Here is a 25,247-nt window from a genome sequence, read left to right as displayed (position 1 = left end):
GTGAGATGTCTCTTCCTTCACTAGATGTCTCTAAGTGAGATGTCTCTGCCTTCACCAGATGTCTCTAAGTGAGATGTCTCTTCCTTCACTAGATGTCTCTAAGTGAGATGTCTCTTCCTTCACTAGATGTCTCTAAGTGAGATGTCTCTTCCTTCACTAGATGTCTCTAAGTGAGATGTCTCTTCCTTCACTAGATGTCTCTAAGTGAGATGTCTCTGCCTTCACCAGATGTCTCTAAGTGAGATGTCTCTTCCTTCACTAGATGTCTCTAAGTGAGATGTCTCTTCCTTCACTAGATGTCTCTAAGTGAGATATCTCTTCCTTCACTAGATGTCTCTTTACTAAGTGAAACATTGAGCCGTATAATACGTAACTTTTTACAAAAACTAGAAGAAAAAACTAATATATTAATAAACATCGGAGGGAAGTTTATTCATATCGATTTGTCCCTAATAAAACCACCTGTAAATGTCTAGATTTACGTTGGGTCGATTACAGCCTTACGTCTTGAGAGCTGAACATTTTTCTAATTTTACACAGAATCAGATGTGCTTCACTTTAATTACTGTTCATCGGGTCGTAAGCAGTGACACCAGGGCCTGCGTTACCAAACCGGCACGTAGAGGGCAGTCTAGCTCTGCACAGATTCCTGCTCTTATCCACGTCTTTATTCTTCCCAGCAACTGTCTTTGGGTTTCTTTATTTTTTATTATTATTCCTTCGATTTCTTTCTTCAACATCTCACTCTCTATCCCCCCCCCCCCCCTCAGTTCTTTTGCCGTTGTGCCAGAAAAATTTAAATGTATCCCTTCAAGTGGAGATAATCAATGCAAATCAGAGGTAGTGGTTCCCGAATCCTGATTCTCAAAGAGGTCTTAGCTTCAGGAGGTCAATTGTGGAAAGTCCCTGCTTCTGTTACTGTATTGCAGCAGTGCTGTATACTGTATATACAGGCTGCAATCTAGGCCTGCTTTCACTTACACTCTTCTAAGGGACTTCAATTTCATCTAAATTGCAAAGGTAGGTTATTAAGGAAAACGTTGTATTACATGTATCATATGAAACGTTGCGCATTATGTTTTGGATTCCAATTTAAAATATACAGCATGTCCGTGCGGTTCGACATAATATATACAGTCATTTTTTTTACATACCCCCTCATATTCGCATTGAAACATCAAGGCCTTGTTGTAGTTTGAGAAGTGGCGACGAAAGTGCGGCTCGTTAGACCGCACGCCCCCCGGCCTGCGTACCGTTGTTGAACGGAAAAAAAAAATACAAACTTATTAGTAGCACAATGGTCGTGAAGTCATTCGAAACATGTTTTTTATTGAGGCAGAATTTTTTTTTTTTTAAATTGATATAACATTAGATTTCCTGTTATAAAATACAGGATATAATTTAGATAAATGTGTTGCTGATTGTTAAAAAAAAAAAGAAGTAAGAAATAAAGGAAATAGATACATATATATTACAATCCCAGGACCGCCTTAATGTTCATGTAAGTCTTCTTTTAGGAGCACATAAGTAAATTGCGTTGTAGGTGGGAGACCAGCTCGCGTTACGGCTGCTGTCTACAGTGAGGAATATATTCCAAAATTATTAAGTACAGTATAACGGAAAAATAAAGATTTTTAAAAGCCTTTTGTGGGAAAATGAATGACGAGGAAAAAAAAAAGCTTGGAGTCTTAGATATGGCTCATTAGCAAAATTATAATAGAGGGCGATGAATGATGGTCTAATTAGACTACGCTTTTCCTCACTAAAAGTACTGGTAAATGAAGGTATTAATCTTATCCATAGTACAAGCAAGACTGAGGCAAAAAGGTATATGTGTGCGGTGTGTGTGTACAGTATATATACACTTGTCATGACGAAGGAGACTAAAGGGTGTCCGAAACGTTGACCATTTAGACACTGCTATTGTCTTATTATTTTCTGAGCGCTGTGGGAATCTATTTTGCTCTCTCTCTCTCTGTATGTACATATATATATACATATAAAATTACACACACACACACATCATATCGTTTATTATTTTGGACAGAAGGGCTGTTGTGTTCTTCCTCTAGTGATTATAAATCGCTTTCAAGTTCTCTGCCTTCTTTACATATTATTATTAATCCCAGTGTTTGTTCCATATTGTTCCCAGACGTTTTTATTCCAGGCTGCAGTAATTATCTGATTGTTACAGAAATAGTTCTGCATTGTATGGAGCCCGGGATCCCTGACCTTGCCATACTCCGAGTGCTGAGCCTGACCTACCTACTGAGGCAGTGATCTTCTATTTATAACACTATGCAATCCATTGTGTCCCCGAATTAACTAAAGACTGTAATGTATAATAAATAGCTTTATTATATATGACACATGCTTCTTATTATTCCGGCCCCGTCTCACCGACTTCTCTTCAATGTGACAAAGTGGAAAATATTTTGTTCATCTGGGAAACCTTTCCAGTCCGTTAGCAGGGAACGCTTATTAAAATATGGGGATTATTATTAATTATGTAGGAATTTTTTTTTTCTGGAAGAAAAATGTTGAACAGTCTCATGACTCTGAGGCAGGCATGTCCAAACTGCTGCCCTCAAGCTGTTGAGAAACTCAAACTACACATCCCAGCATGCCCTGACACAGCTTTAGCATTCTCTGACAGCAAAACTGTGTCAGGGCATGCTGGGATATGTAGTTTCACAACAACTGGAGGGCCGCAGTTTGGACATGCCTGCTGTAAGTTGTAGTTTTACTAGTCGGCGCTTTTCAAAGTGTGTTTGGCAGTTTCAGCTGTTAGATTTAAAGGGGCAATAACGTTATATACAAATCCAGGATTGTTTTATATTTAATATTATAGCCCCTTAAAGCCATAGACACATCAGCTTTGTAAAGCATCACTTAGTAAAGTAACCCTTAAGGACTTATACACATTGATGTTAATAAAGCTGTATTAAGGCACTGCAACGTGTTTCACTGACTTATACACATTTATGTTAATAAAGCTGTATTAAGGCACTGCAGCGCGTTTCGCTGACTTATACACATTGATGTTAATAAAGCTGTATTAAGGCACTGCAACGTGTTTCACTGACTTATACACATTGATGTTAATAAAGCTGTATTAAGGCACTGCAGCGCGCTTTGCTGACTTATACACATTGATGTTAATAAAGCTGTATTAAGACACTGCAGCGCGTTTTGCTGACTTATACACAATTGATGTTAATAAAGCTGTATTAAGGCACTGCAGCGCGTTTTGCTGACTTATACACATTGATGTTAATAAAGCTGTATTAAGGCACTGCAACGTGTTTTACTGACTTATACACATTTATGTTAATAAAGCTGTATTAAGGCACTGCAGCGCGTTTCGCTGACTTATACACATTGATGTTAATAAAGCTGTATTAAGGCACTGCAACGTGTTTCACTGACTTATACACATTGATGTTAATAAAGCTGTATTAAGGCACTGCAGCGCGCTTTGCTGACTTATACACATTGATGTTAATAAAGCTGTATTAAGACACTGCAGCGCGTTTTGCTGACTTATACACAATTGATGTTAATAAAGCTGTATTAAGGCACTGCAGCGCGTTTTGCTGACTTATACACATTGATGTTAATAAAGCTGTATTAAGGCACTGTAGCGCGTTTCGCTGACTTATACACAATTGATGTTAATAAAGCTGTAGTAAGGCACTGCAGCGCATTTCGCTGACTTATACACATTGATGTTAATAAAGCTGTATTAAGGCACTGCAGTGCATTTCGATGACTTAACGCTCTGGAACTAAATCTCGCGCAGGGATGGACTGGGAGAAGGAATCAGCCCTGGCATTTGAAACGCGCTAGGTCACTCATCACAGAGGCATGGCCACACATCACGGGGCATGCCATGGTGACCGGGGCATGGTCTCTTGGCAGAGCTACTTGGCCAGTCATTAGTGCAGCCGGACCGGCCCGTCAGCCCTTCTGGTACTCAATGCTACAAGCAGTGAGTACAGTACCTGTGCTTAGTATCCGGTCTCTAGGTCGACAAGACTTAGGTCGACAGTGTCTAGGTCGACCACGATTGGTCAACAGTAACTAGGTTGACAGGGTCTCTAGGTCAACATGTTTTAGGTTGAAAAGGTCGACATGAGTTTTTCACATTTTTTTCCTTTTTTTTAGAACATTTTCATACTTTACAATTCGGGCGAACTACGATTGGGAACGGTAACCTATGCCGAGCGCAGCGAGCGGACACGGTGCACTAATTGGAATTCCCGGTCACTGTACGGCAAAAACAACACCAAAAAAGATTTAAAAAACTCATGTCGACCTTTTGACCTGTTGATCCTAGACCATGTCGACCTAGAGACCCTGTCGACCTAGAATTCCTGACAACCACCGTCGACCACTAGTGGTCGACCTAGACACTGTCGACCTTCAAAATAACACCCCCTGTGCTTACAAAATGACTAATTCAACAAATCTTACATTTTAGGTTGTTTTAGGTAGTAAAAGTACAACGCACCGTCTTCTCCTTATCTGCGACTTATTTGTGCCGGTGTGTATTAGGCCTAATGTTGCACTTTGCGTTAGTAGTACGTGTCATTTATTGTAGTGTTTATTTTCATTCCATTTATAATGGGATCAGTTCTTATGCTGTCAGTCAGATATTTGGGGAAGTAACGACGCGTTGCCTCAAAGTCTTTTAAAATGTTTCTACCGTTATAAATTGCAGCCGCACCTACAAATGTCCCGGAGTTTTGTGGATTCCTAATATACACCTGTCAGACTCTATTACATGTCTAGTTGGGGTTTTTTTTGTTTTTATTTTATAAAAAAACTAGAAAACAGCATCAGCGTCTCCTATTTTTACACACAGCTATAAAGCGCACAGTAAAATAGACAGAGAGTCACAGCTGGAAACATTTTAAACCCAGATAAAATCTGCCAAAATATATTTTGCTGCTCATATTATATTGTCATCAAACCTGAATGAACCCGAAGCACAAAATTCAGGCTTGGTGTGGATTTTATTTTTGGCGGTGGGGGATGTTTGAAAATGACAGGAACGCAAATGTATAAAAGCTACTGGTACAGTTTACAGTGGGATAAATAAAAGTATAACAGCCCTCAAATAATTGAAGAAAATAAACTAGTGATATAATATAGGTTCCACATTATAACATTTACATGCACCACTAGTTTAGCCATTGCTTATATACTGTGGATGGTGAAGAGGTTTGAGGAGTAATCTAATAAACATTAGAATGTATTTTATTGTGTGACATAGTGATTTTATTAAATCGCTGTGTGCCTTTGTGATGTCACTACTATGTGCCATGGTGATGTCACTAAATACTGTGTGCCTTGCTGATGTCACTAATCACTGTGTGCCTTGCTGATGTCACTAATTACTGTGTGCCCTGTTGATGTCACTAGTCACTGTGTGCCTTGGTGATGTCACTAGTCACTGTGTGCCTTGATGATGTCACTAGTCACTGTGTATTTTGGTGCTGTCACTAGTCACTGTGTGCCTTGGTGATGTCACTTGTTACTGTGTGCCATGGTGATGTCACTAGTCACTGTGTGCCTTGGTGATGTCACTAGCCACTGTGTGCCTTAATTATTTAACAAGTCAATGAGTGCCTTGGTGATGTCACTAGTCATTGTGTGCCATGGTGAAGTCACTAGTCACTGTGTGCCATGTGATGTCACTATTCTCTGTGTGCCATGTGATGTCACTAGTCACTGTGTGCCTTGGTGATGTCACTAGTCATTGTGTGCCATGGTGATGCCACTAGTCACTGTGTGCCTTGGTGATGTCACTAGTCATTGTGTGCCATGGTGAAGTCACTAGTCACTGTGTGCCATGTGATGTCACTATTCACTGTGTGCCTTGGTGATGTCACTATTCACTATGTGCCATGTGATGTCACTAGTCACTGTGTGCCTTGGTGATGTCACTATTCACTGTGTGCCATGTGATGTCACTAGTCACTGTGTGCCTTGGTGATGTCACTAGTCATTGTGTGCCATGGTGAAGTCACTAGTCACTGTGTGCCATGTGATGTCACTATTCACTGTGTGCCTTGGTGATGTCACTATTCACTGTGTGCCATGTGATGTCACTAGTCACTGTGTGCCTTGGTTATGTCAGTAGTCACTGTGTGCCATGGTGATGCCACTAGTCACTGTGTGCCATGGTCAGTGTCGGACTGGGGCATGAATGGCCCACCGGGGGAATGCTGCTATAGGGGCCCATGCTTAAAGGTGTAACCAGGTTCCAGTGGGGGTGTGGCCAGCCACCACAGAGGTTTGACTAACCCATAGGTTCTCAAACTCAGTCCTCAGGACCACACACAGTGTATGTTTTGCAGGTAACCCAGCAGGTGCACAGGTGTATTAATTACTCGCTGACACATTTTAAAAGGTTTACAGGTGGAACTATTTATTTCACTTGTGATTCTGTGAGGAGACCTGCAAAACATGCACTTTGTGGGGTCCTGAGGACCGAGTTTGAGAATCTGTGGACTAACCACCATTACATGTTCTGTGCCCCTTGGTAATTATATAATAAACCAAATTATTGTGAAGTATAATGTAACATATGTATAGTGAATAAATCCAGTGCACTAGGATAGTCTGGAACTTGATCCCTAGAGGAGGAGGAGGGACCACAGGCAGTAGGGCCCACCGGTGGTTTCCCCTGTGCCCCTGTGGGCCAGTGCGACCCTGGCCATGGTTATATCAGTAGTCACTGTGTGCCTTGGTGATGTCACTAATTACTATGTGCCTTGGTGATGTCACTAGTCACTGTGTGCCTTGCTGATGTCACTAATTACTGTGTACTTGGTGATGTCACTAGTCACTGTGTGCCTTGGTGATGTCACTAGTCACTGTGTGCCATGGTGATGTCATTAGTCACTGTGTGCCTTGGTGATGTCACTAATTACTGCGTGCCTTGGTGATGTCACTAGTCACTGAGTGCCTTGTTGATGTCACTAATTACTGTCTACCTTGGTGATGTCACTAATTGCTGTGTGCCTTGTTGATGTCACTAATTACTGTGTACCTTGGTGATGTCAGTAGTCACTGTGTGCCTTGGTGATGTCACTAGTGACTGTGTGCCTTGATGATGTCACTAATTACTGTGTACTTGGTGATGTCACTAGTCACTGTGTGCCTTGGTGATGTCACTAGTCACTGTGTGCCTTGTTGATGTCATTAATTACTGTGTACCTTGGTGATGTCACTAATTACTGTGTGCCTTGTTGATGTCACTAATTACTGTGTACCTTGGTGATGTCAGTAGTCACTGTGGGCCTTGGTGATGTCACTAGTGACTGTGTGCCTTGATGATGTCACTTATTACTGTGTACTTGGTGATGTCAGTAGTCACTGTGTGCCTTGGTGATGTCACTAGTCACTGTGTGCCATGGTGATGTCATTAGTCTCTATGTGCCTTGGTGATGTCACTAATTACTGTGTGCCTTGGTGATGTCACTAGTCACTGAGTGCCTTGTTGATGTCACTAATTACTGTGTACCTTGGTGATGTCACTAATTGCTGTGTGCCTTGTTGATGTCACTAATTACTGTGTACCTTGGTGATGTCAGTAGTCACTGTGTGCCTTGGTGATGTCACTAATTACTGTGTGCCTTGGTAGTCACTGTGTGCCTTGGTGATGTCACTAGTCACTGTGTGCCTTGGTGATGTCACTAATTACTGTGTGCCTTGGTGATGTCACTAGTCACTGAGTGCCTTGGTTATGTCAGTAGTCACTGTGTGCCTTGGTGATGTCACTAATTACTGTGTGCCTTGGTAGTCACTGTGTGCCTTGGTGATGTCACTAGTCACTGTGTGCAATGGTGATGTCACTAATTACTGTGTGCCTTGGTGATGTCACTAGTCACTGAGTGCCTTGGTTATGTCAGTAGTTACTGTGTGCCTTGGTGATGTCACTAATTACTGTGTGCCTTGGTAGTCACTGTGTGCCTTGGTGATGTCACTAATTACTGTGTGCCTTGGTAGTCACTGTGTGCCTTGGTGATGTCACTAATTACTGTGTGCCTTGGTAGTCACTGTGTGCCTCGGTGATGTCACTAGTCACTGTGTGCCTTGGTGATGTCACTAGTCACTGTGTGCCTTGGTGATGTTACTAGTCACTGTGTATCTTGGTGATGTCACTAATTACTGTGTGCCTTGGTGATGTCACTAGTCACTGTGTGCCTTGGTTATGTCAGTAGTCACTGTGTGCCTTGGTGATGTCACTAATTACTATGTGCCTTGGTGATGTCACTAGTGACTGTGTGCCTTGATGATGTCACTAATTACTGTGTACTTGGTGATGTCACTAGTCACTGTGTGCCTTGATGATGTCACTAGTCACTGTGTGCCTTGCTGATGTCATTAATTACTGTGTACCTTGGTGATGTCACTAATTACTGTGTGCCTTGTTGATGTCACTAATTACTGTGTACCTTGGTGATGTCAGTAGTCACTGTGGGCCTTGGTGATGTCACTAGTGACTGTGTGCCTTGATGATGTCACTTATTACTGTGTACTTGGTGATGTCAGTAGTCACTGTGTGCCTTGGTGATGTCACTAGTCACTGTGTGCCATGGTGATGTCATTAGTCACTATGTGCCTTGGTGATGTCACTAATTACTGTGTGCCTTGGTGATGTCACTAGTCACTGAGTGCCTTGTTGATGTCACTAATTACTGTGTACCTTGGTGATGTCACTAATTGCTGTGTGCCTTGTTGATGTCACTAATTACTGTGTACCTTGGTGATGTCAGTAGTCACTGTGTGCCTTGGTGATGTCACTAATTACTGTGTGCCTTGGTAGTCACTGTGTGCCTTGGTGATGTCACTAGTCACTGTGTGCCTTGGTGATGTCACTAATTACTGTGTGCCTTGGTGATGTCACTAGTCACTGAGTGCCTTGGTTATGTCAGTAGTCACTGTGTGCCTTGGTGATGTCACTAATTACTGTGTGCCTTGGTAGTCACTGTGTGCCTTGGTGATGTCACTAGTCACTGTGTGCCTTGGTGATGTCACTAATTACTGTGTGCCTTGGTGATGTCACTAGTCACTGAGTGCCTTGGTTATGTCAGCAGTCACTGTGTGCCTTGGTGATGTCACTAATTACTGTGTGCCTTGGTAGTCACTGTGTGCCTTGGTGATGTCACTAATTACTGTGTGCCTTGGTAGTCACTGTGTGCCTTGGTGATGTCACTAATTACTGTGTGCCTTGGTAGTCACTGTGTGCCTCGGTGATGTCACTAGTCACTGTGTGCCTTGGTGATGTCACTAGTCACTGTGTGCCTTGGTGATGTTACTAGTCACTGTGTGCCTTGGTTATGTCAGTAGTCACTGTGTGCCTTGGTGATGTCACTAGTCACTGTGTGCCTTGGTGATGTCACTAGTCACTGTGTGCCTTGGTGCTGTCACTAGTCACTGTGTGCCTTGGTGATGTCAGTAGTCACTGTGTGCCTTGGTGATGTCACTAATTACTGTGTGCCTTGTTGAGGTCACTAGTCACTGTGTGCTTTGGTTATGTCAGTAGTCACTGTGTGCCTTGGTGATGTCACTAATTACTGTGTGCCTTGGTGATGTCACTAGTCACTGTGTGCCTTGGTGATGTCACTAGTCACTGTGTGCCTTGGTTATGTCAGTAGTCACTGTGTGCCTTGGCGATATCACTAGTCACTGTGTGTCATGGTGATGTCACTAATTACTGTGTGCCTTGGTGATGTCACTAGTCACTGTGTGCCTTGGTTATGTCAGTAGTCACTGTGTGCCTTGGTGATGTCACTAGTCACTGTGTGCCTTGGTGATGTCACTAGTCACTGTGTGCCTTGGTGCTGTCACTAGTCACTGTGTGCCTTTGTGATGTCAGTAGTCACTGTGTGCCTTGGTGATGTCACTAATCACTGTGTGCCTTGTTGAGGTCACTAGTCACTGTGTGCTTTGGTTATGTCAGTAGTCACTGTGTGCCTTGGTGATGTCACTAATTACTGTGTGCCTTGGTGATGTCACTAGTCACTGTGTGCCTTGGTGATGTCACTAGTCACTGTGTGCCTTGGTTATGTCAGTAGTCACTGTGTGCCTTGGCGATATCACTAGTCACTGTGTGTCATGGTGATGTCACTAGTCACTGTGTGTCTTGGCGATATCACTAGTCACTGTGTGTCTTGGTAATGTCACTATACTGGTTGACCTAACAAAACATTTGTCTCCACAGTGATCTGGCGACAGTAACACAGTTCTGCAGTCTCAATGGTTTTAGGCCAATCACCATGTCCTTTACTTCTATTATACTTTGCGTTTTGATCTATTATAACCACATGGATACAGACATTGTGTTATTGTCTGAGCATGTGGCCCTTGTTGCTCACCTGCTATGTGTGCTCCTGTGTAAGGTACCCAGGCTTCCTCAGGGTCTCCGCTGCTCTCCCTCATTACATGTATGATGGCACATGATAGACTGTATCACGTTAGGGGTGAGCAGCGTTCTCAGCATCTGGCTGCAGAATCACGGCCTTAAGTGTTTGAAATTGCACCTATCATTTTTACTCCATCCGGAAATCAAACTCCACCACAGAGCAGAATTAATTGATCGCTGTTTCCCAGGCTCTATTTATAGACTATCAATTCCGTGAAATGCAAATTTACAAAATGACTGTTCCATGAAAGGACAAAGCTAGAAGTCTGTAACGCTGGGATTTCTGCTGAGAAATGAGATTTACATGAGACATCACTTATCTGTATATATAACGTTCTGTATATCTGTGTGTGGGTTCTCACCTGACCTCCTGGCCCCAGCCTCCTCCTTCTCCTGCCTCCAATGCTCCTGTCACCATGTTGTGGCTACCGGTCCTCAACAAGTATAAGGAGGGCGGCACGCAATGGCGATATTCACAGAGATTAGCATTTTGGGGGTCATTCAGACTTGATCGCACGCAGGCTACTTTTAGCACTGCTGCGACCAGGTAGTCGCCATCTACAGGGGAGGGGGGATTCACTGTGCAGGACTGTAAACGCTTGTGCAGAGAGCTCAGTCTCTGCACAGCTCAGGACTTACTCACCCGCTGCGATGATCCGGCTTGGAGCTGACGTCAGGAACCTTCTTCTTCAACGGCTGGGCACGCCTGCGTTTTTCCGGACACTCCTCGAAAACGGTGAGTTGCCGCCTAGGTCCGCCTTCTGCCTATCAATCGTCTTGCGTTCGCCGATGCAAACGGCTTCTTCGTAAAGGTCCGTTGCTCCGTGGCGACGGCCATCACCGGCGACCAACGCACCTGCGCATTGCCGCCCACGCGCATGCGCAGCTCAGGCGCGTTTGCACGGCTGCGAGACATTGCAGCATACAAACGGGTCGGAATGACCCCCTTTGTTACACAGTGTACACGCAACGGCGCTGCAGCGACCAGTGGCGGATCCAGAGGTGAGGCTGCAGCACAGTCCAAAATTCAGATAGGGTAGCCACACCCACTGCCACCCCAAATGCTGCCAAACATCGCCGTTCGGAACTCACTGGCAGCTGGTGTGACTCCCGTATTTGAGTTTTGGACTGCGCAGCAATTACTATATTAGTGTTATTATAACTGACTGCTTCCGTGGAAATGGGGCAGGGAAGGAAGAAGTAACGCTCTATGGGGGTAATTCAAAGTTGATTGCAAAACAACATTTTCCTCTGATGGGCAAAACCATGTGCAGTACAGGTGGGGCAAATGTAACATGTGCAGAGAGAGTTAGATTTGGGTGAGTTATGTTGTTTCTGTGCGGGGTAATACTGTCTGCTTTATATTTACACTGCAATTTAGATTTTAGTTTGAACACACCACACCCAAATGTAACTCTCTCTGCACATGTTACATCTGCCCCCCTGCAGTGCACATGGGCCCTCATTCCGGGTTGTTCGCTCGTTTTTTTTTTTTCCGCAACGGAGCGATTAGTCGCTAATGCGCATGCGCAATGTTTGCAGTGCGTCTGCACCAAGTAAATTTGCTAATAAGTTAGGTATTTTACTCATGGCTTTATGAAGACATTTCTTCGTTCTGGTGATTGGAGTGTGATTGACAGGAAGTGGGTGTTTCTGGGCGGAAACTGGACGTTTTATGGGTGTGTGCGAAAAAACGCTGCCGTTTCTGGGAAAAACGCGGGAGTGTCTGAAGAAACGGGGGAGTGTCTGGGCGAACGCTGGGTGTGATTGTGACGTCAAACCAGGAACGAAACTGACTGAACTGATCGCAGTGGCAGAGTAAGTCTCGAGCTTCTCAGAAACTGCTAAGAAATTTCTATTCGCAATTCTGCTAATATTTCGTTCGCAATTCTGCAAAGCTAAGATTCACTCCCAGTAGGCGGTGGCTTAGCGTGTGCAAAGCTGCTAAAAGCAGCTAGCGAGCGAACAACTCGGAATGAGGGCTATGGTTTTGCCCAGTAGAGGAAAATGTTGTTTTGCAATCAACCTTGAATTAGGCCCAGTGGGCAGTATTCAATTGTTTTGTGTGGCTATTTTCCCGTCAAAGTGATGGGAGATCACAGTGACGCACTTCAATTGCTCCCATAAAGATCGCGTTTAGCCCCGTAAAGCAGGTAAACCCGACTAAACTGCTGGGCGCGATTGTGAAAAGTGACGCTAAGGTGCCCAAAGGGATCACTTTTTGCGCATTTCAGCTCGCCACCCACGGGGGTGTGCGAGCTGAAATGCAGACACCGGCGGCCACAGCGCCAGCAGCCATTGCGCCCGAACATAACTACAACTGAATGGCTGCCGACAAAACATTTGAATTCTGCATTATGGGGGTAATTCCAAGTTGATCGCAGCAGTAAATTTTTTAGCAGTTGGGCAAAACCATGTGCACTGCAGGGGAGGCAGATATAACATGTGCAGAGAGAGTTAGATTTGGGTGGGTTATTTTGTTTCTGTGCAGGGTAAATACTGGCTGCTTTATTTTTACACTGCAGTTTAGATTTCAGTTTGAACGCACCACACCCAAATCTAACTCTCTCTGCACATATTAAATCTGCCTCCCCTGCAGTGTACATGGTTTTGCCCAAATGCTAAAAAAAATCCTGCTGCGATCAACTTGGAATTACCCCCTATGTGTCAGTCACCGCATCCTAATGCAGCAAGTGCAGATGTCGGTTTTCACTTGGAAATCTTTGCCGCAATCAGATATTGCAGTGTATCGGCCAGTGCACCTCGGTGGTAGAAACATTACATGGGCCACGTTCTGCTGGGCATGTGGGGGTTTCATTAATAATTAGAGTTGTGCCCTGTACTATATTTTGGATCTAGATTCATCTTCCTGTTTTGGTTTTGCAAAACCACCCTCAAGCGTTTTGGTTCGGATTCGGATTTTGGTTCAGTTTAAAATCGATATAAAAAAAATGTCATCATTGAAAAAAAAAAAATCAATTAACAAAATCACTAAAAACAGTGAAATCATGTAATATTTGCACTCCTAAACCTGAAATTTGGATACGCAGCGCATCACAGAGAATATTCAATCATTGATTCAATCCCTGGCGCTTACAATCTCTACCGCATGAGCATGTACTATAGCATTAATTTAATTTTAATCAGAAGCCAATTACCCTATCAGGATGTCTGTGGGGAATGGAAGAAACCCAGGAGAACATACAAACTCCACACTGATGGATGGCGTTAAACCCATGACCTCAGCTCTCTTATGCATCTAGTTACACCCCCCATGCTGGGAAAAATAAATCCATCAGAAACAAGTGCCCCATCTCCACCCGCTGTACACGCCAAACGAGCATGGAAGTCGTCCTACACTCAGATTGTGACGGGATAGTGCCACTTTTCAGCCACTGTGATGCCCACCCACCTGCCGAGAGCCTGGGGGCAGCTTAGCAGGATGAGAAACCCTGGTCACATCCCCCGAGTGACAGGAAATAGGGGGTGGGGTGACGTGCAGACACGCCCCTATGCTGTAAGTGTACACCTTGTACTGCAAGGCTCCAGGATAGCAGAAGGTCTGCCCATGACACTCCCTCGAGCAGAGCTTTTTCTAGACAATTTGTCTCCCAGTGCGAGATTTAAATATGTGAGGCTCCCCATTGACATTCAAAAATCCCCCCCTCCAATTGAAAAACACAATTTTGCTCCCGGTGAGGGGCAAGACCTAGCTAAAATGGGCGTGGTTTCACTAAAATGGCTGTGTCCTGGCAGGAAAAGACTTCCTTACGCCCCAGTATTTGACCCTGCACCAAAAGACCTCGGCCACCTCAGGGAAAAAAATAAATTCCACCACATTAAGCCCCACACAGTAATGCCCATTGCACCATATTATGCCCCCTGTGCCATATTATGCCACACACCGCAATGACTGTGACACATTATACCCTACAGTAAAGCTTCTAATTACTTTTAAGTTACCTGCTCGTTGCCAAGGGTTTCACGTGCTGGGTGTCATGCTCATTGCCAGGGGTTTCATAGGCTGGGTGTCTTGCTCATTGCCAGGGGTTTCATGCTCTGGGTGTCATGCTCGTTACCAGGGGTTTCACGTGCTGGGTGTCATGCTCATTGCCAGGGGTTTCATAGGCTGGGTGTCATGTTTGTTGCCAGGGGTTTCATGTTTCTGGATCCATGCTCGTTGCTGGGGGTTTCATGCTCTGGGAAGGGTGTCATGCTCGTTGCCAGCGGTTTCATGCTCTAGGAAGGGTGTCATGCTCGTTGCCAGGGGTTTCATGCTCTAGGAAGGGTGTCATGCTCGTTGCCAGGGGTTTCATGCTCTAGGAAGGGTGTCATACTCGTTGCCAGGGGTGTGCAATGCTCATTGCCAGGGGTAATGTTTATTGCCAGGCGTGTGTAATGTTAGTTGCCAGGGGTAAAGCTCGTTGCCAGGGGTAATGTCATTGCCAGGGGTGTGTAATGCTCTTCGCCAGGGGTAATGCTCATTGCCAGGGGTAATGTCATTGCAAGGGGTGTGCAATGCTCTTCGCCAGGGGTAATGCTCATTGCCAGGGGTAATGTCATTGCCAGGGGTGTGTAATGTTCGTCGTCAGGGGTATATACAAGTTTTCTGAGGTAGCACTGGTCTATATGTGGCTTATTACAGGAAGTGGGATGCCAGGTGGGGACACTTGTCATGACGTCATGAAGCAAAGGCGTCATTCCATGAAACTCCACCCCCCGAGCAGAAAACTATGACAGAGAAGAGGGGGAGCAGTCTAGGACAGGGAAAAGTGCCACGGCGGGCGCCCCGTGCAGTCACACAGCTCATCCACCCCTAAAGATGCACTGCCCTCCAGATACATGTTACGGTGCATGTACGGTCTGCAATCGCCTTCTGCAGCGCATGCCCATTTTACAGATATCCACAAGTCCGTTCTGCATTTGGGCTCGTGTCATTATATAACTGGAGCCGCAATTGATATTCACATCGTACAAATTACTCAGCAAATTCTCCGGACGTGATATTATGTGTGAATCCTTCGGTCCTTTCATCCAATTAATGATGAAAATGGTACTAGAGCAGAACTAGGACGGACGTACACCTCAAGGGGTTAAGAACTGAATGACTGTGTAATTGACTGATCTGACTCCTGATACACTTTGATGTTCCCATTTTTTTATTTAATATTTATTTCATATTTTATTTTATGTCTTTCGCCTAAAAAGAACATGATTGACGTCCCTTTACGCGTTCAGAATTCTCCAGCCGCGCTAAAGCGCCTGGCAATGAGGACGTTTATCCCGAGGCTTTACCTAGCCCCCTTTAAAACTTCATCGACGTTCTTCAACTATTTAAATTTTTTGTTTCGTCTACAAACAAAATCTTTGCTTAAAAATAAAAAAAAATATAAAAATTCAAACCCAAAAATGAAATCTTCAAAACCATTAGTTAAAATCCGCAGGGACGGCTGAAGAGGCAACTTTAGATTATTGTTAGGCTTTTACATGCTGTTGTGAGTAGTTTAAATTAAAATGTCGCTTTTAAGATTGCAATTGAAATGCACCAGAGCCTCAAAGAGACAGAAAGAAAAATGGAATAAGCGCCTTTAATGGCCACTCTGAAATGTTGAGTGTTTGTTATCTGGCTGTTGTGTCAAAGCGTGTTATCTACTTTAGCTGGAATGAAAAAGAGCAGGCACCCCCGTAACCACAACCGCCAACATCGTATTACCGTTGTAACTGTTTACTAGCGCCCATTCTTGCACAAAGCAATCGCCCTTCGCTTTGTATTCTCAGCAGGTGATTGCCAATTACGTTCAGTAACAGGTTCTGCCGACGAAAACAGATTTAAAATCAATTTTCATTTGCCATTTATATACAAATTGTCTAATGTAATCAAAATTGTGATCACTATTCACACATCCATTATTAGTCCTGTATCACAAAGTGGTTAACACTAAGGCGTGAGCGGAATTGTGTACGCGGGAAATCAGGGCCGGCGATGCACAAACCCCATTGAAATTAACGTTATTTATTTATTTATTGGTTTATTTCAAAAGCTTCAGTAAAAAAAACATCGCCGGGTACAGAATGAAGGGGTGCAGCTCTAATAATGCCGAAATTAAAGGAAAATAAAGAAATAAATCCAACGTTCGATTGTATATAAACCTCGTATTTATTTTTGCAATTATACAATGTTTCCATTTACATGTTTGCAGGGTGGCACGATATTTGCAAACAACAATGTATATTAATTTTTTATGTTTTTGTTGTTGTTGTTGTTATTTGCAATTAACTGCACACAATGTTCTACAGTATATATTTTTTGAACCAATAATTTATTGAGCAAAACAAGTATCCTATCAACTTGGCCACAACAACCAGTATCATTAGGGAATTGGACATATTTAGCATTAAATTATAAGTGCATTCTCAAGTAAGATTGAGAACAAAAAAATTGTCCCCTTTTCAGAACTGTGAAGTACGATATAGATATAGATATAGATATAGATATATATATATATATATATATATATATATCTTGTATATAGTAACATATTAGAAAGAATCATTATTTGACAGGATTATGGGTCTCTCTTCCTCCTTCCCGCTACACTTCCTCCAGCCGCAGGTTCAAGTGGTCCCTTATCTCCAACCTGGGTAATGGGAGCCGCTAGTGGGAAAGGGGAGAGGAGGAATAAATGGAGACGGGGCAGACTAAAGAGGATTATTACATAGAGGGCATCGTTCAGGTTTGTTAGCCAACCAAAGAAGCACACTAATGGGCAAAACCATGCTGCACTGCAGCTGGGGCAGATGTAACATGTGCAGAGAGAGTTAGATTTGGGTGGGGTGTGTTCTAACTGAAATCTGAATTGCAGTGTAAAAATAAAGCAGCCAGTATTTACCCTGCACAGAAACAATATAACCCACCCAAATCTAACTCTCTCTGCACATGTTACATCTGCCCCACCTGCAGCGCACATGGTTTTGCCCATTATTGTGCTTTTTTGGTTTGCTAACAAACCTGAATAACCCCCAGAGTCCTGAACTAAAACAGTTCAGACTATGAATATGCTATAAGGATCTGAATGTTACCTACTGTATGTGGTTTCCTATTTAGAAGCCTCACCGCCATAGAAACAGGGGTAGAAGCACATATAGGGGGTCATTCCGAGTTGTTCGCTCGCAAGCTGCTTTTATTGCACACGCTAAGCCGCCGCCTACTGGGAGTGAATCTTAGCTTATTAAAATTGTGAACGAAAGATTAGCAGAATTGCGAATAGACACTTCTTAGCCGTTTCTGAGTAGCTCCAGACTTACTCGGCATCTGCGATCAGTTCAGTGCTTGTCGTTCCGGTTTGACGTCACAAACACACCCAGCGTTCGCCCAGACACTCCCCCGTTTCTCCAGCCACTCACGCGTTTTTCCCAGAAACGGTAGCGTTTTTTCGCACACACCCATAAAACGGCCAGTTTCCGCCCAGAAACACCCACTTCCTGTCAATCACATTACGATCACCAGAACGAAGAAAAAACCTCGTAATGCCGTGAGTAAAATACCTAACTGCATAGCAAATTTACTTGGCGCAGTCGCACTGCGGACATTGCACATGCGCATTAGCGACTATTCGCTCCGTTGCGACAAAAAAATAACGAGCGAACAACTCGGAATGACCCCCATAGTGCGTACTATAGTATATAAAACAAAGAAGATAACAAATAATTAATTGCTGACTTTTTTTTCATAGCAACATCTAAGAAATATCTGCACAGCGTGGTGAGAGCCCGGCCTTTATTGCACGCGAGATCACTCGTACACAGGATACACACAATGACACAATATTATTATTTGGTTTCTCTCCTCTCCCCCGCTCAGCCCAGTAGCAGCACTGCGGTCCACACAGTAATACGATCATTAAACTAATGTTCCCGTGTTCCAGAGATCCTGTAATCTTGTTTGAATGGAGCTTGTTAAAAGTTATTTGTTTCATGGCAGCAATTTGTTGATGAGTTTTAAACCGTTCTGAAATAAAGTTTAGTCATTTCTAACCCACTTACATTAGTGGCTGGGAAGAAAAGTTACCAAGAGATATTTATTTCCTGTGGATCAAGAGGTTGGCCACGCGCTTCCAGGACGCGGGATCCCTGAGTCCCGGTTTTCCTCGGTGATGATGTCACTGCGGCCACCTGCACCAGGACTGACAGCAACTGGGGCTGATAAGAAAAGTCTTTATTTGTCCCCTGTGACCTACCGTAACCAACGGTGTGGCATCGTTTACCGACATTCATCAAGTTGTCATTAGAATGATGACATGGTAGTATTGTTGACATGCCTCATGATCATGTTGACATTCATTATGTTGACAATGATGAAATGTTGACATGATTAAATGTCGACCAAATGTCTCTAGTTTTTGAGTAGTGACTTACCGGGTACGGCAGGATCGGTGGCCCAGCGGTGGCTCCTGGGTCAGGCAGACAGGTAGTGGGAATCCGGTCTTTAGGTATACAGTAAGTAGGTCGACACTGTCTAGGTCGACCACTATAGGTCGACAGTAAGTACAGATGGGTCCACATTTATCTTGACCTTTAATAGGATTAACTGAGACTGTCCAGTCGGACTTAATCCCCTGCTGTATTGTGCTCTGTATTGTATTGCAGCTGAGAACAATAGATGAAGGGTTTATGCTAATAAGTCATGTTGTGCCTAGGCGCAGAAAACTAGTCAAGATAACCGTGGACCCATCTGTAGGTTGACATGGTTTCTAGGTCAACAGGGACTCTAGGTTGACATGTTCTAGGTTGATATGACATATGGTCGACATAAGTTTTTCACAATTTTTTTTCTTTTCTTAACTTTTTCATACTTTACGATCCACGTGTACAACGATTGGGAACGGTAACCTGTGCCGAGCGCAGCGGTAGCGGAGCAAGGCACCGTGCCCGATGCATGGCGAGCGAAGCGAGCCATACGAGGGGACACGGTGCACTAATTGGGGTTCCTGGTCACTGTACGGAGAAAGCAACACCAAAAAAAACATAAACAACTCATGTTGACCTTTTTTCATGTCGACCTAGTACATGTTGACCTAGAGTCCCTGTCTACCTAGAAACCATGTCGACCTACTTACTGTCAACCAATAGTGGTCGACCTAGACACTGTTGGCCTAAATCTAGTCTATCTAACATACCACACCCCAGGTAGTGATGACTTTCAGTGGATCAAGCAGGGCTTGCTGTGGTTTGTATATTGCCAGTCCTAACCCTTACTCTCCACCTACATAGGCGTGCGCAGACGCCGACATACGGGTGCCGCTCCGGATCCCCCCCCCCCCTCCGCCAGGTAACTGACTACGTCCTCCATCCCTTCCATTGGGACATAAGACTGCTCCCCTGGGCCGCCCAGGTAAGCAGTCTATATCCAGGACAGGGGAGGTGAGAGTAGACTATAATGCCACAGAGGGGGAGAAGTCCGGAGCGGCATCTCCATGTCAGCGTCTGCACATGCCTATGTCCCCCTAGTGCCTGGCAGTTACCCCCTCCCATAGCCTAACCATCACCCTGCCCCCAGTGCTTAGCTCTAACCCCCTGCAGGATAACCTTAACTCTTCCCCTCCGTTACATCCAGAATGGCAGCATTTTCCACGTCAGCATTTCAGATGTCCACATTGTGAACATGTCGGCATTCTCCACATGCCGACGTGTTCAATGTCACATTTGAACAATGTTGACATCGTATCTTTTGGCCTTGTGATGTTAACATTACGAATACATCATGACTACATCCTCTGTAACCTATGGATGTAACACATAGCAACAACAACAAAAAATTCAAACTTCAAATATGTCCATAGAAAGACATAATGTAATATACATATGTTTGTTTGGAGTCCACTCTTAACTTTTGAGAAGCTTCAATGAGAAAAGAAAAAAATAACAATGAAAAGCTTAATTGACAAGATAAATAAGGGATATATGTGTGTGCCCAATGCGGGAAATGAATTATGCTTATAATAACAGAAGACTGCGGTGGTAACTTTGTTTTTATGTCCTACACATAACACAAATGAAAATTAAAATTGAAATATTTTTCCCGAAAAAAACTTCACTATCGGTTATAAAAGGATAACCTAACAAGTACAGTAATTAATATATTAATACATTTATTATCAGTTTATCCAGCACACAACAACATTGTAATACTGTATGTGGTCCAGTCACAAAGGTATCATGATGTTAATTTGCCAATGTGGTTCTCCACCTTCGGAGAATTCCAACCGCAATAAGAACCCACCCCCAACATTCCGGCTGGTGTCTCACCTAGCGAGGAGAACGTAACCTGTTACTCTGTGTTAATCCCATATTGCAGGTAATAATTGGAATACCTGATGTAAAGCAATCAGATGAAGGCCTGCACTCAGCCTCAGGCTAGGCCCATCAAAAAGGACACAAACCTGGCAGCCCTAGTGGATATCAGTGCTGACCCACGTGTCCCTTAACAATTAGAACAAGACAGAGAGAATTGCTTGTTAACACAGGACGCCAAGGGGCATTTGGGTCTTTCCCAGCCTGACAATACATTTAGATAGATAGATATACAGTATATATATATATATATATACTAGGTGCTTCATCGCGCCCTACGGGCGCTCTTCACACCGTCGCAAGGGGCTACGCCCCCTTAACCCTTGCATGCCTTTCTGGGGTTTAATATTTGTATTATATGGAGTATTACCTGCATTCCTTTGTTAGTGGTTAAATATTGCACAATGAAAGGGCGTGCGATGGTGAAGGAGGCGCAGCCCCTTGCGACGGCGTGAACAGCACCTGCAGGGCACGATGTACAGAATGTAGCGGGTGCGGGGGGGACTGCGGATGGTGTCTGTAGATGCTGGGGGGAAAGGGGAGGCAGAAGTGGGGGTGGGGCCCGGATGGGGAAGGTTCGGGAGGTGCTGCGCGTGGGGGAGGGGCAGAGGAGTGGGGGATGCAGATGGGGGAGGGGTCCGGAGGCACTGCAGGTGGGGGAGGGGCAGGGGTGCCACGGGTGGGAGAGGGGCAGGTGTGGGGATGTTGTGGATGGGTGAAGGGTTCCGGAGGTGCTGTGGGATGGGTGTGCCGGGGGTTGGGTAGGGGACCGCAGGCACCATGGGTAGGGTAGGGGCAGGTACGGGTGTTGCGGCGGATGGGAAAGGAGGTCCGGAGGTGCTGCAGGTGGTGGAGGGGCAGGTGCGGGGGTGCCATTGGTGGGGGAGGGGTGGGTGATGGAGGAGGGTGTCTGCAGATGCTGCGGGTGGAGGGGGGCAGGTGTGGGGGGAGACGTATAAGGGGGTGAATGGTGGAAGGGGCCTGGAGGTGCTGTGGGTGGTGAAGGGGTGGAGGAGTGGGAGCCACGGGTGGTGTAGGGGGTCTGGAGGCACAGCATGTGGGGGAGGGGTGGAGTGCCGCATGTGGTGGAGGGGAAGGTGCGGAGGTGTAGTGCATTGGGGAGAGGTCTGGAGGCGCTGCGGGTACTGTACATGCCATAAAAGGTAGTTGGAGGGTATGCAGTAACAGGGCCAGGACAGGGGTGACAGGGTCAGTACAGGGTTGACGGGGCCAGGACAGGGGTGACGGTGCCAGGACAGGGGTGACGGGGCCAGGACAGGGGTGACGGGGCCAGGACAGGGGTGACAGGGCCAGGACAGAAATGATAGGGACAGGATAGGGGTGACAGGGCCAGGGTAGGGGCGGCAGGACCAGGACAGGGGTGACGGGGCCAGTATAGGGTTGACAGGGCAAGCAGAGGGGTGACAGGGCCAGGATAGGGGTAACAGGGCCAGCATAAGGGTGACAGGGCCAGGATAAGGGTGAAAGGGCCAGGATAAGGGTGAAAGGGCCAGAATAAGGGTGGCAGGGCAAGGCCAGGGGTGACAGGGACATGACAGAACACAGGGCACGGGAGAGATTGGTATTAGGGACAAAACAGTGGTGACAGACAGATGTGTCTTACCGGAGTCACTGCTGCTGGCTGCTGCTGTTCCATTCCAACCTGTTGGGTACTGCTGCTGCTGGAGACTTGGCATGGCTGACTCTCTCAGGCTGGAGTCCTGCTTTCTCTGCCAGTCCGCATCCCTCCCCCCCTCCTCAGTCACACACCGCAGACCTCGCGCAGCTGCCGGGCACTGTGGTAAGGGGAGACTGGGAGTGACTGGTTAGCTCCCAGGAGACGCTGCGGCTGGAGGGAGGAGTGGGTCAGAGCCTGCAAGCAGCTCGGATTTCTGCAGCGCTACCCGCCAGCTAAAGTGTGTGAATGAGCTGGGCGCACTCCACTGCGGGTGGCAGCGCTGCAGCTAGCGGTGGGGTTGCCGGGGCTGGAGATAACAGAGGCAGTATGGAACCTGCACAGCGGCAGGTGCCCCACTAAACTGCAGCTAAGAAGCGTGGAGTGTGTCAGAAAGTGACGCTCCTCCGCACCAGAGAGACCCTGCTGAGTATGCCGATGTGGGGGGTCAAGCACACAGTGAGCCGGTGCCCGTCTGTCTGTATGACATACCCCTCACACACCCCCATACCTCCCAAATGTCCCAATTTTCGCGGGACAGTCCCATTTTTTGGGGTCTGTCCCGCTGTCCCACCCGCGGGTCGCAGTGTCCGGCGGTGGGGGGGGGCAGTTGGAAAGCTCCTGTACTCGCTGTTCTGCTTAGCAGGGCAGCGGTGAATAGTGGAGACAGAGGGAGAGGGGGCATCAGGGGGTACGGATTACGGGGGGGGGGTTCCAGCAGCAGAGCCGGAATAAGGGGGGGGGGGTGGGGGGTGGCCAGGGGATACGTACTGTTGGCCCCACAGTTTTAGGGGGCCCCCCGGCTGGAGTAGCTCTGTCCCAGCTCAGAAGCTCCCCCCCCCCCCCGTCCTGCCAGCAACAGTGGCAGCATTGTGCTACAGTCAGCACACGCTGCTGCATATTGGCAGGTCTGTGGTGTTGCAGGGAGGCAGCAGTCTCCCTGCTTTCTTCTGCCTGTGCGGGTGTGTAGGGGGAGCGACCACCTCCTCTGGATTTAGCCCTAGCTGAGGGGGCAAAATCCCATTAAAAAAATAAAAATAAAAATCGGAATTTGCATAAGGGGGCGTGGCCGCGCGGGCCGCGATTAGGCCACGCCCCCAACCCACAGCAGGCACAGCAATGAGAGAGGGCTCCCCTGTCTCAAGTGCCCTGTGCCCCCCGGACTCATAATCAGCCCTGGGGGCATGCCAGCAGCTCACAGAGCGCTGGGCATGCCCCCTCACTGACGAAAACGGGGGCCCTCCCGTGAAGCCACGCCCCCTTTTCGCCGAGTGTTTCCCTCCTTCTGCCTGGATAAAGCTCCTGCAGAAAGCTGGGAGGTCTGCACCCTTGCCTGTGCCATGCCCAATGCCCATGCTATCTGCTTCTGCTCCTAGTCTCCTGTAGATTTGGCCAGATCTCTGTGACTCATTTGAATAACTCCGCCCACTGTTGTGACTCCGCCCAGCGTTAGCAAATGAATCACAAGGTCACAGAATAGGGCTATTATATAGGAGATATATATACGTGTGTGTGTGTGTGTGTGTGTGTGTGTGTGTGTGTGTGTGTGTGTGTGTGTGTGTGTGTTGTGTATATATAAAATATTGACAAAGGTTAGAATAACCTACAGGCAGACAGACTATAGAATAGAGATGAGCGCCGGAAATTTTTCGGGTTTTGTGTTTTGGTTTTGGGTTCGGTTCCGCGGCCGTGTTTTGGGTTCGACCGCGTTTTGGCAAAACCTCACCGAATTTTTTTTGTCGGATTCGGGTGTGTTTTGGATTCGGGTGTTTTTTTCAAAAAACCCTAAAAAACAGCTTAAATCATAGAATTTGGGGGTAATTTTGATCCCAAAGTATTATTAACCTCAAAAAACATAATTTACACTCATTTTCAGCCTATTCTGAACACATCACACCTCACAATATTATTTTTAGTCCTAAAATTTGCACCGAGGTCGCTGTGTGAGTAAGATAAGCGACCCTAGTGGCCGACACAAACACCGGGCCCATCTAGGAGTGGCACTGCAGTGTCACGCAGGATGGCCCTTCCAAAAAACCCTCCCCAAACAGCACATGACGCAAAGAAAAAAAGAGGCGCAATGAGGTAGCTGACTGTGTGAGTAAGATTAGCGACCCTAGTGGCCGACACAAACACCGGGCACATCTAGGAGTGGCACTGCAGTGTCACGCAGGATGTCCCTTCCAAAAAACCCTCCCCAAACAGCACATGACGCAAAGAAAAAAAGAGGCGCAATGAGGTAGCTGACTGTGTGAGTAAGATAAGCGACCCTAGTGGCCGACACAAACACCGGGCCCATCTAGGAGTGGCACTGCAGTGTCACGCAGGATGGCCCTTCCAAAAAACCCTCCCCAATCAGCACATGATGCAAAGAAAAAGAAAAGAAAAAAGAGGTGCAAGATGGAATTATCCTTGGGCCCTCCCACCCACCCTTATGTTGTATAAACAAAACAGGACATGCACACTTTAACCAACCCATCATTTCAGTGACAGGGTCTGCCACACGACTGTGACTGATATGACGGGTTGGTTTGGACCCCCCCCAAAAAAGAAGCAATTAATCTCTCCTTGCACAAACTGGCTCTACAGAGGCAAGATGTCCACCTCATCTTCACCCTCCGATATATCACCGTGTACATCCCCCTCCTCACAGATTATCAATTCGTCCCCACTGGAATCCACCATCTCAGCTCCCTGTGTACTTTGTGGAGGCAATTGCTGCTGGTCAATGTCTCCGCGGAGGAATTGATTATAATTCATTTTAATGAACATCATCTTCTCCAC

The sequence above is a fragment of the Pseudophryne corroboree genome, chromosome 9 (genome assembly GCF_028390025.1).
Source record: "Pseudophryne corroboree isolate aPseCor3 chromosome 9, aPseCor3.hap2, whole genome shotgun sequence".
NCBI lineage: Eukaryota > Metazoa > Chordata > Amphibia > Anura > Myobatrachidae > Pseudophryne > Pseudophryne corroboree.
This window is presented reverse-complemented; position numbering follows the sequence as displayed.